Below are 12,622 nucleotides of genomic sequence, written 5' to 3' on the forward strand. Positions count from 1 at the left end.
GCAGCAGAAGGATGAGTTCTGTCTTTGTATATATTCTGTTAGCCTGTGTCTTTTTATAGGCAAATTGAGGCTGTTGATATTGAAGAATATTAATGACCATTAATTGTTGAATCTTGTTTGTTTTGGATTTATTGGTACTGGTGTTACTGTGTGTGGATTCCTCCCCTTTTTCTTATGGTGTTTGACAAAGTGGGGTTATCTATTGCCTATGTTTTTGTGAGTGTAGTTATCTTCATTTGTTTGAAGTTTTCCTTTTAGTACTTTTTGTAGGGCTGGATTTGTGGATATGTATTGTTTAAATCTGGTTTTGTCATGGAATATCTTGTTTTCTCCATTTTTGGGTACAGTAGTCTGGGTTGGTATCCTTGTAGGACATCTATCCAGGACGTTATGGCTTTCATAGTTTCCACTGAGAAGTTGGGTATAATTTGGATAGGTCTCCCTTTATATATTACTTGATCTTTCTCCTTAGCTGTGCTTAATATTTTCTCTTAATTCTGTATGTTTGATGTTTGATTATTATGTGGCGTGGGGACTTCTTTTTCTGGTCAAGTCTATTTGGTGTTCTGTAAGATTTTTGTATTTTTATAGGCATATCCTTCTTTTGGTTAGTGAAATTTTCCTTTATGATTTTGTTGAATGTTTTCTGTACCTTTGAGCTGTACGTTCTTCTATACCTATTATTCCTAGTTTTGGCCTCTTCATGGTGTCCCATATTTCCTGGATATTTTGTGTTAGGGATTTGTTGGATTTGAGATTTTCTTTGGTGGATGACTGAATATCCTCTAAAGAGTCTTCAACACCTGAGATTCTCTCTTCCATCTCTTGTATTCTATTGGTTATACTTACATCTGTAGTTCCTGATCATTTACCCAGTTTTTCTATTTCCAGTATCCCCTCATTCTGTGTTTTCTTTATTGTTTCTATTTCAATTTTCAAGGCTTGGACTGTGTGAGTTGTTTCCTTCACTTTTTTTTTGTCTTTTCTTGGCTCTCTTTACATTCTTTAAAGGATTTGTTTATTTCTTGAATTTTTTGGTGTGTTTTTTTTCTTCTATTTCTTTAAGAGATTTATTGTTTACTCTTTGAGGGTCTCTGTTGAGTGCAGCCTTCCCTGCCATCTGCCTGGGCCCTTCCACAGTTGCAGTCCCCCAAATAAACACACAAGAGGCTATATTAACTATGAAGCTGTTGGCCGTTTGCTTGGTTTCTTACTGGCTATCTCTGACTTAAGTATTTAAGCCATAATTGCTAATCTAAGTATTTCTCTTACTGGAGAAAGGGACTGTATCTCTTATTCCTATGGCAGCTACATGATGACTCCATGTGTTTCTCTTTCCCAGAATGCTCCTCGACCCCTAGTGTAGAGAAAAGGGACCAGACAAAGAAACACACCCTGAGCATAGCCAATCAAAGAAACACACTTTTGTCGTGCAACCAGGACTAAAGAAGTATACCCTGACCTAAAACTCCTTGGATGAGATTTGGGTGAAGATCTTTTGTGTCAGTGACAGAGCAGAGGTGACCCTGGGCAGAGCAAAGCAGAGTGAGCAGGGCTGTAACACTTGCCTGGCAGAGTCGTTACACTCTGCTCCCTGGCTCTCAGCTCTGAACTGTAGCAACTTCCCCCAATAAGCCTCCTGCTGAGCCAAACTTCTACACTGGGTGAACATGTCCAGCTGGAAGACCCTGTCCTGACAGAGCAGAGCTGGTGCTGATATACTGGGGAAGCCTTTCTCTGAGGCAAGGTTTTAAGCTGCTAAGCTTACAACAACCTGTGGTGGTCCTTGGCTCCCGAGCTCCAGGATACCTTTCCACCTGAGCTGTGTAACACTCAGTATTCTGTGACTCCTGAGTGCCAGAATACCTGACCCATTCCTGTTCCATCCCGATCTGCCCGAAAATGCCTACACCTAGTCCCACCTATCTTGATTCCCTATTGGCCAACAGTGGATGCAGGTGGGGGTCTCTGTTTCCACTGGTCTCCATGATAGCTGAGGCCACGTGCATGGGTCTGAGGCTAGGCACATGTGTCTGAGGCCAGGCACACTTATGAGGCTGGGAGTGCAGGTCGGGGGAGAGCCAAGGACCCAGGTCTTTCCTGACTTGGTGGGTCCACTGGATGCTGGGGGCAGGGAAAAGATCAAGGGAGGGGGTGATGGGTGAGTTTGGGTCCCCAGGAGGACACAAGCTTACCTGAGGCTGGGTGCATGGGTCTGAGGCTGAGCATGCAGGTCTGGGGAGAGCCCCACTTTCTCTTTAAGAGGTTCAGTATGTGCGGGGACACCAGACCTCGAGCAGAGACCCACTTTCCCATCAGCCTGGGAGTAGGCAGCTGTAAGACAATGTTCACTAAAAACATGTTTACTAAAAACTGAAAAGGGCTGGCACACGGGAACCACCCTGATCTCGACCTTTTCCAAAGACTAACCCCCTCTTCTGACATACCCAAGTCAGTTTCTGGTGTCAGAGCAGAACCAGCCAGGGGTAAGGAGAGAGCAGAAGCTTTTCTGGAGGGAGGCCTTTCTTGGGAAGTTTTCTTGAGACTTTTTAGGGCCTGCTTAAAGTTTTCTTTACATCATTGACTGGTCTCTGTGTCATCAATCCCAACACCCTCACTACATTCTCGGATACAGGCTGCATAGCAGATGTGGCATTTGGAGGTTCCACCGAGTTCAAGGCCAGACTGATCTATAGAGAAAGTTACAGGACAGCCACCAAAATGAGGGAGAGAAACCCAGTCTCAAAAAAAAAGGAAAAAAAGACAAAAAAAGGTAAAATAAGAAATAAAATAAAAAAATCTCCAGTCTTTTGCTTGATCCTCTGAGGTCAGGAAAGGATAACTGAGAGATCTAAAAGTCTGGCCAGTAAGTCAGGCTATGTAGATGTGTTAAAAAGGGGTACCAAGCTAGGGGATACCAGATTAAATCTCCAGGCCTTTGCCCGACAAAGGTTGGGAAAGAAAGGGGAACCTGAGAGATCACCCTCAGTTGGAGGGTGGATTGGATTAAATCTCCAGGCCTTCACCTGACAAAGGTCAGGAAAGAAAGGGGAACCTGAGAGGTCTTCCCCAGTTGGAGGGTTGATTGGATTAAATCTCCAGGCCTTAGCCTGACAGAGGTTGCGAAAGAAAGGGGAACCTAAGAGATCACCCTCAGTTGGAGGGTGGATTAGATTAAATCTCTAGGCCTCAGCCTGACACCAAGGACTGGAAAGAAAGGGGAACCTGAGAGATTGCCCTCAGTTGGAGGGTGGATTTTGTAAATCTTAAGGCTTTTTGCCTGAGGGAACATCCTGGGTTGGAGGATGGATTGAAAATGGGTGAATAGTCGGGCATTGGTGGCACACACCTTTAATCCCAGCACGTCTTTAATCCCAGCACTCGGGAGGCAGAGGCAGGCAGATCTCTTGAGTACAAGGCCAGCCTGGTCTACAGAGCAAGTTCCAGGACAGCCTCTAAACAATACCGAGAAACCCTGTCTCAAAAAAAATGGGTGAATCAAAAAAATTGGTAACAGTAAATGAGGTACTGGTATTAAGTAAAGAAAAAGACAAAGGTATATGGAATGGAAAATTTTATTTGCATTTAAGTTCTATTTTGTGAGTCATCTCTGAAAACTTTTGGCCAAAAGCCTGGCCTCTCCACCTTGCATCTACAGAGCTACAACGAGTAGGTATGGCTGTACCCCATGACTGTAGCTCAAATGGAGGAATGATTAGGGGCATACAGGACTTTTTAACCTTTTAAATTCAAGGATTGGCTGGAGTTGTTCTTTTACATAGATTTCAATTAACGAAGTTTCATTTCAACAGACTAATCATGACCTAGGAAAAAAGGATGACCAAAAGATGCATGTATGTTCTGAATGTATGGTGTGGCCACACCGGTATATATGAAATGTGATTGTGAATGTGTGAGTGTGAACTGCTTATATGATTAAAAGGATATCTAAATCCCTTCAAAAATAGTTAAAAAGCTACCTAAATTGCTTTAGATATAGCCAAAAGGAACATCCAGCTAGTCAGTTAATGTTTTAACAGAAAAGTTAAGATGCAAATGAGGCCTTGTCAGCTAGTGAGAGCTCTACAGGTTAGATTGGGAAAGACTGCTCACAGACTTCAAATAATTTTCAAAAGTTATTTGGGACACATTATAGTTTACAATCTTTGAGTGATTTTCAGAAGTTTTTGGTAAATACCTAATGGATATGTCCTTTTTAAAGAGCATCTACTAATAATCTAGATAGTGATCCCAATTCACCTAGATAGTTAACTAAGGAGGGTAGACAAATGGTCCAGCTTCAACAGTTCAAACAAAATTTAGAAAATAGAAAAGGGGGAGTAATGTCCCCAGTCCCCACATGACTCATCAAATAATACACTCCTCATTTAAAAATTTTAAAATGTGAATGCCAGTGAGCAATCTGCTTCAGGCAGATTCTGGCATGATGGAACTTGAGCAACTATTGCTCAGGTCAAATGGAGACATCCATGCACTAGACAGTGGAGAAGACCCTAATTTGGGGTCGAGGGCATGCTTGTGTTTTCTCGCAGGAAAAGAATAAAGCTTCGGCAGCTGTCAGAACATTTGGTGAGATGCGTGGATCAGAGAAAATCTGGACCTGAGACCATGGGAGCCTACCTAAGCCAGTCTGAGTGAGATTTCCTAAACCAGTGTTCCTGACCCTTTATGTCATCGAATCTACAGCCCGAGAAAGAAAGAAAACAGTCAGGTTGAGATTTCCAGTTTCTCAACAGGCCTGCTGCATCAACCTCCTGGACCCGTGATTTTTCATCCCAAAGCCAACAGAGAACTGGAAAGATTAACAGTCTGCCCTTGACACACCTTGAAACAACAGAATTCATTTTGCCAGTTTTTCCCTTTGGGGGAAAAAAGGACCCATTTAAAACATTTGGACATTGATATGGACTGTGATGAGTGCCAAAAGCCTCTTTTCAGTATTTGAACAGGACATGGTCACTTGAAATATCAGACTTGGTTGTTCCTGTTTCTGGAATCGTGCCTATGCCAGTGTATTTTTCTGGAGAAATGCAACTAGTCCTAATGTGACAAAAAGGAGACTTTGGCTCAAGTCGCATATTCAGCTGAGGCTACTGACATTAAATCAACAAACTGCATCACCACAGGAACAAATTGGTGATCTGTGGATAGTGCAACAAGCCTCATGTTCATATTTTTTATAATGCTACATGTGTAACATCAATGATTGTACCTAATGTATCTGTGCAAGTGCACTTTCTAAATGCTTTCCTGAGTAGATCTTGGAACGATTGTAAACTTTATCACTGTTTTGACCATCAAATTGTAACTGTAAATCACATGGGGATTACCCTTGTAACAGAGGAAGGCTGGTAGAATGTTATGCTCCAGATCTGGTGATGGGTACCGGGATGGAGGGGCGCTATGTCAATGGGGGTCCTGGAAATGGTGGCAGTGGCAGTAGGCATTCTGGCTTTATGCCGAGCTCAAATGTACCTTGTCCCAGAGGCAAGAGATCCGTAACCAACTATTGCTTAGCTTAGCCCATGGCAATCCCGATAGCCATGAAGTTTGGTTACAGTTGATTTAAGGATGAGGTTCTTCCAATGATGGGCAACCTGTGGGGAAGACACCTCCCTCCTAAGACAGGGGTCACAAGGTCCCCCAAAGACGGGCAAGAGAGGGTGACCCTACTTGACCTAAGCCAGGAGTGCCTCATTAGAAAATAAAAAAGGTGGAATTGTGGGGACACCAGACCTTGAGCAGAGACCTACTTCCCCATCAGCCTGGGAGTAGGCAGCTGTAAGACAATGTTTACTAAAAACATGTTTACTAAAAACAATACAATGCCTGGGGCAATAAGTTCCTGAAAAGGGCTGGCCCACAGGAACCACCCTGACCTCAACCTTTTCCAAAGACTAACCCCCCTCTTCTGACACACCCAAGTCAGTTTCTGGTGTCAGAGCTGAACCAGCCAGGGGTAAGGAGAGAGCAGAAGCTTTTCTGGAGGGAGGCCTTTCTTGGGAAGTTTTCTTGAGACTTTTTGGGGCCTGCTTAAAGTTTTCTTTACATTGTTGACTGGTCTCTGTGTCATCAATCCCGATACCCTCCACACATTCTCGGGTACAGGCTGTGCAGTGGACACGGCAAGTATGACTGGATTTATGTTGATGTCTTTGATCCATTTGGACTTAAGTTTTGTGCATGGCAATAGATATGAATCTATCTGTAGTTTTCTACCCACCAGCAACCAGGTATGCCAGCACTATTTGTTGAAGATGCTTTCTTTTTTTTTCCATTATATAACTTTAACTTCTCCATCAGAAATCAGGTGTTCATAGGTCTGTGGGTTAATACCAGGGGTTTCAATTCTATTCCATTGTTCTATCTGTCTATTTTCATGCCAATACCAAGGTGTTTTCAGGACAATAGCTTTTTTTTATTTCCAAGACAGGGTTTCTCTGTATTGTTTTGGAGGCTGTACTGGAAGTAGCTCTGTAGACCAGGCTGGCCTCGAACTCACAGTGATCTGCCTGCCTCTGCCTCCCAAGTGCTGGGATTAAAGGCATGCGCCACCAATGCCTGGCAACAATAGCTTTATAATAGAGATTGAAGTCAGGGATGGTGAAGCCTCCGGAAGTTCCTTTATTGTACAGGGTTGTTTTGGCTATCCTGATTCTTTTGTTTTTCCATATAAAGTTGAGAATTGTTCTTTCAGGATCTGGGAAGGATTATGCTGGCATTTTGATGGGATTGCATTGATTCTGTAGATTGCTTTTGGCATTATTGCCACTTTTAGTTTTTTTGATCCTATCTATCCAAGAGCATGGGAGATATTTCCATTTTCTGGTAACTTCTTTAATTTCTTTCTTCTTTTTAAAAAAGATTTATTTATTTATTTAGTACACATACAGTATTCTTCCTACATACCAGAAGAGGGCTCCAGATTGAATTGTAGATGGTTGTGAGCCACCATCTGTTTTCTGGGAACTGAACCCAGGACCCCTGGAAGAACAGTCAGTACTCTTAACCTCTGAGCCACCTCTCCAGACCCTTTAATTTCTTCTTTTAATGACTCAAAAACAGGCCTTTCACTTTTTGGTTAGCATTACCCCAAGATACTTTATGGTGTTTGTAGCAATGTAAAGGGTGATATTTCACTAATTTCTTTCTCAGCCCATTTATCTTCTGTATATAGCAGGGTTATTGATTTTTTATTTAATCTTATATGCTGCCACTTTGTTGATGGTGTTTATCAGCTGTAGGAGTTCCCTGATAGAGTTTTTTGGGTCAGTTATATAAACTATCATATTATCTGCAAATAGTGAAAGTTTGACTTCTTCCTTTCCAATTTGTATTCCCTTGTTCTCCTTTTGTTGTCTTATTGTTCTTGCTAGAACTTGAAGTACAATATTGAAGAGGTATGGAGAGCATGGAAATCATTGTCTTGTTCTTGATTTTAGAGGAATCGAGTTGAATTTCTCTCCATTAAGTTTGATGTTGGCTTTTGGTTTGCTGTATATTGCCTTTATTATGTTTAGGTATATTCCTGTTATCCTTGATCTCTCCATGACCTTTATCATGAGGGTGTTTTGCTTTTGGCCAAAGGCATTTTTAGCATCTAGTGAGATGATCATATGATTTTTCTTTCTAGTTTGTTTATATGGTAGAGTACATTGAGTGATTTTCATATGTTGAACCATTCCTGCATCCCTGGGATGAAGTCTAGTTGACCGTGGTCAATGATTTTTCTATTGTGTTCTTGGATTCATTTTGCCAGGTTTTTATTATGAAGTTTTGCATCAGTGTTCTTGAGGGATATTGATCTGTAGTTCTCTTTCTTAGTTATGTCTTTGTGTGGCTTGTGTACCAAGGTAATTGTAGCCTCATAAAAAGAGATTGACAATGACCCTTCTGCCTCTATTGAGTGGAATATATTGAGGAGAACTGTTATTAGTTGTTGTTTGAATTTGCCATAGAATTCTACACTGCACGGAAAGCATAGGACCGTGTTTTTTTTTTTTGAGTCTGTTGATGACAGCTTCTATTTCATTAGGGCATACAGGTCTATTTAAATTGCTAATCTAGTCTTGATTTAATTTTGGTAAGTGATATCCATCCAGAAAATTGTTGATTGCCTTTAGATTTTTCATATTTTGATGAGTACTGGTTTTTAAAGTATGACCTGGTGATTCTCTGTATTTCTCCAGTGTCTGTTTTTATGTCCCCATTTTCATTCCTGATGTTAAATTCTATGTTCTGTCTCTGCCTTTTGGTTAGGTCAGATAAAATTTTGTCTATCTTGTTGATTTTTTCAAAGAACTAACTTTCTATTGCTTTCCTTGTTTCTATTTTATTTCAGATGTCAATTTATTTCCTGGCTTCTATTCCTCCAGGGTGAGTTTGCTTCTTTTTTTCTAGAGCTTTCAGATGTTGTGTTAATTCTCTAATGTGGCTGTTCTCCAGTTTCTTTATGTGGGCACTGAGTGCTATGAACTTTCCTCTTATCACTGGTTTCAGAGTGTTCCGTAAGTTTGGGTATGTTGTTCCTTCATTTCCATTGAATTCTAGGAAATCTTTGATTGTTTTATTTCTTCCTTTATCCAGGAGTGATGCAGCTGAGCATTTTTCAATTTCCATGAGTTCATAGGTTTTCTGCAATTTGTGTTGTTGTTGAATTCTAATTTTTGTGCCGTGGTTGTCCAATAAGATACTGGCTTATTCCGATCATTTGTATCTGTTGAGGTTTTCTTTATTGCCAATTATGTGTTCGATTGTAGAGAAGTTTCCATTTGGCTGTGAGAAGAAGATATATTGTTTTGTGTTTGGATAGAATGTTCTATAGATGTCTTTTAAACCCAATTGGGTCATAACTTCTGTTAGTTCCTTTGTTTCTTTGTTAAATTTCTGTCTGGTAGTCCTGTTCAGTGGTGAGACTGGTGTGTTGAAGTCTTCCACTATAAATTTATGTGGTTTAATGTGTGATTTGAATCTTAGTAATGTTAATTTAAAGAATGTGGGTACCTTTCTATTTGGTGTATAGATGTTGAAAAATTGAGACTTCCTCTTGATGGATTTTTCCTGTGGTGAATATTAAATGACCTTCTTATTCTCTTTTGATTAATTTTAATTTGAAGTCTAATATGTTAGATATTAGGGTAGCTACACCAGCTTGTTTTTTAGGGCCATTTGATTAGAAAATCTTTTCCAAACCCTGAACTCTGAGGTAAACTCTGTCTTGAACGTGAGGTATGTTTCTTATATGTAGCAGAAGGATGGATTCTGTCTTTGTATCCAGTCTGTTAGCCTGTGTCTTTTTACAGGTGAGTTAGGACCATTGATATTTTTAAATTATTATTTATTTTTAAGTTTAAATTTAGATTAGAAACAAGGTTGCTTCACAAGTCTGTTCCAGGACCCTCTCCCTTTCCCTCCCCTCCTCCCGTGCCCTTTCCCCAATTCCCCCATTATCCCCTCATTTCCCCAGGGAGGGTGAGGTTCTCCATGGGGGTGTCCATAGTCTGTCATTTCATCCAGGACAGGGCCTAGACCCTCCCCCAAGAGTTCAGGGTGACAGTGCATCTCTCATTGTTGGATGGGAGTCCAAAGTCCGTGTGTATACTCGGGATGAGTACTGATCTGCTGCCCAAGGCTCAACAGATTACTTAGGCCTCCTCACTGACACCCACATTCAGGGGGGCTTGATCAGTCCCATGCTGGATTCCCAGGCTGATGCTTGGGATTCAAGAGTTATCCTTTGTTTCTGGGGGTTAAACCAGCCCAGACTTAATCTAGGACCATTGATATTGAGGAATGTTAATGACTATTGATTGTTGATTCTTGTTTGTTTTGGATTTGTCTTTGGTGGTCGTATTATGTGTGAGGTTTTCTCTTATTTCTGGCTTTTGATAAAGAATGACTATCTACCCCCTGTGTTCTTATAAGTGTAGTCAACATCCTTGGGTTGGGGTTTTCTTTTCAGAATTTTCTGTATGGCTGTGTCGATACGTGTTGTGTAAATATGGTTTTGTCCCAGTATATCTTATTTTCTTCATCTATAGTGATTATGAGTTTTTCTGGGTTCAGCCGTCTGGGCTGGTGTTCCTGGTATCTTAATATTTGTAGAACATCTGTCCAGGAGTTTCCATGGAGAAGTCATGTGTAATTCTCATAGGTCTGCCTTTATATGTTACTTGGCCTTTTTCCTTTACTGCTCTTAATATTCTTTCTTCATTCTGTATGTTTGTTGTTTTGATTATTATGTGGTGAGGGGACTTTTTTTTGGTCCACTTTATCTGTTGTTTGGTAAGCATTCGTAGGCATGTGCTTCTTCAGTTTGGAAAAATTTTCTTCTATGATTATGTTGAATAGGTTTTCTTCACCTTTGAGCTGGACTTCTCTGCCTTCATCTATACCTATTATTCTTAGGTTTAGCCCTTTCATAGTGTCCCATATTTCCTGGATATTTTGTGTTAAGGATTTGTTGGATTTAATATTTTCTTCGGTTGATGAACCTATTTCTTATAGCTTATCTTCAGTGCCTGAGGTTCTATTTTCCATCTCCTGTAGTCTGTTGGTTATGCTTGCACCTGTAGCTCCTGATCATTTATCCTGCTTTTCTGTTTCCAGAAATTACTCAGATTGTGTTTTCTTTATTGTCCCTACTTCAGTTTTCAGGTCTTGAGCTGTTTGAGTTGTTTTATTTATCTGTTTGATTTTTTTCTTGATTTTCCTTAAGAGATTTGTTGATTTCTTGCATTTTTGGGTTTGTTTCTTGTCCATTTCTTTAAGGCATTTTATCATATTCTCTTTGAGGGCCTCTATCATTTTCATGAAATTGTTTTTAAGGTTATTCTCTTCTGTTTCATCTGAGTTGGGGTATTTAGGTCTTACTAGTGTAGAAACCCTAGACTCTGGTTGTGTCATATAATTCTGTTTTTGATGTGTAATTATACTGTCATCTTCCCATCTCTTCTTCCAGTAGCTATAGGTGGGGTCTCTCTCTCTCTCTCTCTCTCTCTCTCTCTCTCTCTCTCTCTCTCTCTCTCTCTCCATCTCTTTCTCAATCTCTCTCTCTCCCAGAAGGTCATCTTATGAGGCTTTGATAGGGTACTTTTTTTTTAACTTTATAGGTCCTTTGCATATATATATACATACACACACACACACACACACACACACACACACACACACACACATATATATATATATATATATATATATATATTGACTCCTGGTTTTGTGTTTTTAGGTGATTCATGTGCATATGAAAGTATGTGTCTCTGTGTCTACATGTTTTTCTCTTTTAACTTTCCTTTGGTTTATTCTTTGTGTCTTTTACATCCTGCCTCCTGATCCTATCTATCTCTTGTCCCTCTCATCCTTGCATCTACCCTCTCTCCTTTTCACAACCCTAATAAAACAAAATCAAATTTAAGAGAATAAAGAGAAAAGAAAAATGAAGAAGGAAAAATCCAATCATGGTCACTGCAATGCGGCACAGTGAGTCATGCATTAAATTACTTTGTCCACACATCTTTACATGCAGGCATTCATTGCAAAGAATTGGTCTAGTTTTGGACACCTGTTCTCTGATACAGTATTGATGCTAGGCCCTCTCTGTAAATCTTCCTGGACATCCAGTTGCAGTCCTGTGTTGTGGAGATCATGAAGCCCTGGGTCCACAGGACTATTCAAATCTCCTCACGCATGTGCTCCAGCAGATCAATCATAGATGAGGTGAATGTTGTGACAACCCAACATATAACCCTGGTTCTTGGCCTGGGTAGTTGCAGGGTTGATCAGTCTGCCTGCTCTCCCTGTTCTTCACCACCAGGGTGAGATCTACAGAAATGCCATGGCTAGTTTACCCCTTGTGGCAAGGGACAGAACAAAAAACCTTTTTCTAATTCAAAATGTAAAAAGAAAATAAGAAAACTTCAAAGTCTGAAAGGCCATCTCAAAGATTGTTGAAGGGCTCATATTGATGGTGAGGAGAAATGGGAGGGAAGACTATATAGAGGAAGATATTGCACACACAATATTTTCAAAACCAGTCAAAAGCTCTAAATTAAGACTCTTAAAATCTAAAATCTAGAAACAAATGAAACACTAATGAGAGAAAACATGCAGTGTTTGTCTTTTGAGTCTGGGTTGCCTCTCTCAAAATAATTTTTTTACAGCTTCATCCATTTGCTTGCAAATTTCTTAATTTTGTCTTTCTTAACAGCTAAATAGGGAAGATCTGGGAGGAGTTACAAGAGGGAAGAGGGAGTAAGTATAATCAAAATATCAAAATATAGTAGATGAATTTCTGAAATAATAAATGGAAACTTTAACATCAGTTAGCCAAAAAAAAAAAACTTGAAACTATGTTATTCTGAAATGAGAAAATTAAGGCAGAGTGAGAATGCTATCTTCTCAAAGTGAACAAAAAATAATAAAAAGGTAACCTTAAAAATACTCAGAAAAGCTGGACATGGTGGTACACACCTTTAATCCCAGCGAGGCGGAGGCAGAGGCGGAGGCAGAGGCGGAGGCAGAGGCGGAGGCACAGGCAGAGGCGGAGGCACAGGCAGAGGCGGAGGCGGAGGCAGAGGCGGAGGCGGAGGCAGAATTTCTG

The sequence above is a fragment of the Mesocricetus auratus genome, unplaced genomic scaffold (genome assembly GCF_017639785.1).
Source record: "Mesocricetus auratus isolate SY011 unplaced genomic scaffold, BCM_Maur_2.0 Super-Scaffold_15014, whole genome shotgun sequence".
NCBI classification, from domain to species: Eukaryota; Metazoa; Chordata; class Mammalia; order Rodentia; family Cricetidae; genus Mesocricetus; species Mesocricetus auratus.